Below are 3809 nucleotides of genomic sequence, written 5' to 3'. Positions count from 1 at the left end.
GCCCAGCTGCTGAGTCGTAGCCCCCACCCCGCTTCCGGGAGCCTGTGGCCGGCAGAAGCTCCCACCTCCGGGCTGGTCTCCCTGGCGTCCGCTACGCCTTTCGGGGGTGAATCCACTGAAGGCTGTGTATGACCGAAGTGGCTCAAGATGAGGAGCGAACCCAAGGGGACGGTGACCTCCACGCCGACTCGTTGCCATGATGAGTAGGTAAGACAGGACGGGGTCTGACTGCTCCCCCCACCCACCCCTCGCCGCTCTCCCGCCAGCTGCACCCAGGCGATTAATCAACGTGGGGAAACTCGAACCGGAAGCTGGCACGCGGCCTGCCGGACTCAGCCACATTCCTGATCCCAGGAGGGGCCCGCCCTACTCTGGCCGTGGAGGACCTGGGGGCACCCGAGCTCCAGTCTCTGGGGCGACCCCTCACCCACATCTCTGTGCTGGTGCAGCTCGTGGCTCAGTGACCCACAGGCCACCTTTGCGTTAAATGACATGGCCAAGCTGGCCCAGGGAGCCTGGACGGCGGGTCGGGGTGCGCCAACTCCGGCCTGGGGTTCAGGCATCAACCCCACTGCCAATACCAGCATTTGTCAGCACGAGGCTGAGCAGCCGTGATGCTGATTGTGGCCCATGCCCTGGGGACCACGTAACTGGTAACATGCACAGGAGCCTGCGGACTGAGGGGGTCACCCACTTTCCCAAAGTCACACAGCCAAGAAGGGACAGACCCCGCCCCACACCTGCCGGGCTCCCTGGGCAGATGGGAGGATGCCCAGGGGACGAGGGTGGAGACGGGGCCGGGAGCCAGGGCTCAGAGCCGGGAGGGAGGCGGCCGGTCCTGCGGGTGTGGGGGCAGTGCCTGGTCCCTGGGCCTCAGACCGGGGAGCCTGAGGCGGGGGGATCTCCACACGGGCACCACGGAGGGACCGGACGGTGCAGCCAGGCGCGGGCTGTCGGTGGGGCCAGCCACAGCTCCTTCTCCAAACCCGCAGCAGAGCGATGGCAGATCCCGGGGAGGGAGCAGGCTGCGGGGCTGGGCAGAGCGCGGGTGCGGGGAGGGCGGGCTGCTGGGCGCTTTGCACACTGTGGAGCCGGGAAGCCTGGGCGAGGAGCAGGGAGCCAGGCGGGGCGCTGGGAGACCCTCAGAGGTCCTGCCCCCGCGTCCACGTGTTCCCCACGCGCTCCAGCATGGCCCCAGAGCCCACTCCTCGCTCCCACGGGGTCTGCCTCCCCGGCTCCTGGCCGTGGCCTTCACGTGGCCAGGCATAATAGTACATCGATAATAATAATCACCACCACCATTGCTGGGCCCTGGGCTGGCCGCCTTCTGCCCAGCTCCGTGCCGTCTTGCCGTTCGGCTCCTGGGTGTCGCTGCGAGTGGCCACGGGGTCAGTTCTCTGCACGCTTCTCGGTTTGCCTCAGCCCCGCTCTATCCTGCTTCACGGAGGACCAGCCGAGGCGCGGAGAGGGTCAGGAACGGACGCGGGCCCCGCTGCGGGGGAGATGTGCCAGTGCCCCTGTGCCCGGTGCCGGAGTGACCAGGAACCCAGGGCCCGTCCTCAGGCGCAGTGGCCCAGCCACCGGGGTACAGCCCCCCGGGGCCCTCCCCCCGGCCTCGGGGTGCCCCGAAGACCCTCCTTGGACCCTGTGAGCACCCGCCACGGTGTACCAGGTATGTGGCACTGCTCAGACTCGCCCCTGCCGGGCAGAGTGGCCCACAGCCGTGGGTACGTCCTCTGTGAGCTGTGGGCACGCGCCAGGCCCAGGGATGGCCGCTCTGTAATTTCCGATGTCGCTGGGTATGTGTGTGTTATCGGGTGATACTTAAATCCTAACCTTTTCAAAAGCAAACCCAAGTAAGTACATATTTGGGAACCATAATTCCAAGCTTGGAGGCATCACTCAAGGCGGACGGGGAGCGTGGCGTCATGACCGCTAACCGGGTCCCTCTGTGTCCTTGGGTTTGACAACATCTGTGTCCGTCGGGAGGGAACTCCTACTACCAGCGCCAGTCTGGCCCTAGGTCACAGCGGGACCCTGCAGGCCCAGCAGCTGGGCCCTGGACACAGGTGAAGGGCGGCCTCAACCCTCAATGAGCCCACGCCATTAAAGGCTCAAACGCATGCGTACGGGGCCAGCGGCTGAGGCCCAGAGGCCTGGGGAGGCCGTGGCCCGAGCTAAGCCTTAGAGAGGGAATGGGGGCGACGGGGGACACGTAGGCGGCCCCCATGTTGCAGGCACGGCCACGCCACGTTCAGGAACAGTGTGGGACGGCAGACGCTTGTGTCCTTGCGTCCTGTGGGTGACGGGGAGCTATGGGTCGGGGGGTCTTGGAGGGAGCAGAATTTATTTTGAGAAAAGTGAAAAAACGCATATTAATGCTAGGAGCTGAAAAGGGTGTTCCTACTCTTACCTCAGGGTGTGGAGGTCAAGGGCACAGCTCCTGACCTAGACCGCCCCTCGCCCGCGAGGCCCCGGGCAAGCCACGGGGCCTCGATGGCCTCGCTGTGTGTCCAGCGTGCGATGGGATGACGGTGACGGCCGCTCCAGGCCATCGTGACAGGCAGGGAGGTGGCGCCCGGCCACGGGAACAGCGGTGAGCTGAGCGAGGGGAGGATGGCCGCCTGCAGCTCGGAGGACAGAGGCCTGGGCTGAGTCCCTGGCACAGGGTCGTCCCTAGAGGTGGCTGTCACTGCCTCTGTCACCAACACCCTGGAAAGAAGACCCTGCCTTCTCTCCAGGGCTGCAGGTGGGTAGCAATTTCCGGAAAGGCGGTTAAGTGCCAAGAACCCTGCCTGGGCATCAGGACCCAGCCCCTGGTCCTGGTCTTGCTCCAGCCGTGGTGACCGGGGAGGCCTCCTCCTGGGCCCATTTCCCCTCCCAGCCCCTCTCCGCTCCTGGGAGCGCCCTGCCTCAGTTTCCCTGTCTGCCCCATCACAGTCTTCATTCAGGGCTGGGTCCAGTGCCAGCGGGACGCACACCCGCCACGTCTGCTCAGTGGGTCCCATGAGTGTCCACCAGGCTGGATGGGGGGACCCTGGGAAGCCAGCAGCAGGTGGCTCCTGCAGCACCCCGAGGGCAGACAGGGAAATGCTTCTCGGAGCGGACATCTCTGCACAACCCCCCACAGGGGAGCCCCCTTCTTCGAGGGGGGTGACTAGGGCCCCAAAGGACCCAGTGAGGGGACTTCTGGACTCAGGAATATGGCCAAGGACACTGTCGGGCAGCGAGACGGACACCATGGCCAACAGCCGTGCTCCCCAAGCTCCTCGGCTCCCAGGCCTGCGACTCTGCCCTCCCCCTGCTCCTCACGCTCACCCTTCAGGGGCTGCCCTCTGTGCTTCACTGTCCCCACTGCTGCCACCGCCCGCCACACAGCCACGGCCGTGATGGCACTCACTGCTCCCTGCTCCCGCCATGGGGACCTCCCTGCCTGCTCGCTCCAGACACTTGGGGGCTCAGGGCGGGCATCAGGGGAGGTTGAGGGGGAGCCAGGCGGCGACCCCCAAGCCTGAGCAGGACCTGCTTGGTTTAGGCTCCCTCTGCCCACTTATCCAGGACACAAATGCCATTCTCAGGCAGCTTCGGGCAGCGAGGCCGACTCAGCCGAGTGCCCGTTGCAGTGGGTTCCAGCCCCCTGGGAGGAGAAAGAGCAGCCCCCAGCTCGAAGGGGACAGAGCGGGCCCGAAGCACTGAGAGGCGTGCCCGGCTGCCTCCTCGTCCAGGCCGGCCAGCTTTGCTCCCCAACTGGCCGCCCCCATCTGCCCGTCCACCCACAAAGGGGGCTCCCAGCTCCATGTCAGGCCTGG

At 66.2% G+C, this 3809-nt stretch overlaps 1 long non-coding RNA gene across 1 annotated transcript in view; it reads left to right on the top strand.

The window, feature by feature from the left end:
- LOC120602875 (uncharacterized) overlaps window positions 1-3809 on the top strand; it is an 8915-nt gene continuing 5106 nt past the window's right edge. Inside the window, exons 1-2 of the long non-coding RNA XR_005652885.1 lie at window positions 1-207; window positions 1423-1672. This is a non-coding gene — a long non-coding RNA (uncharacterized LOC120602875). The remainder of the gene's footprint in view (window positions 208-1422; window positions 1673-3809) is intronic.

The sequence above is a fragment of the Pteropus medius genome, unplaced genomic scaffold (assembly GCF_902729225.1).
Source record: "Pteropus medius unplaced genomic scaffold, Ma_sr-lr_union100, whole genome shotgun sequence".
NCBI lineage: Eukaryota > Metazoa > Chordata > Mammalia > Chiroptera > Pteropodidae > Pteropus > Pteropus medius.
Note: the sequence above shows the minus strand (reverse complement) of the source record. Positions and strands in the feature narration are given on the sequence as shown.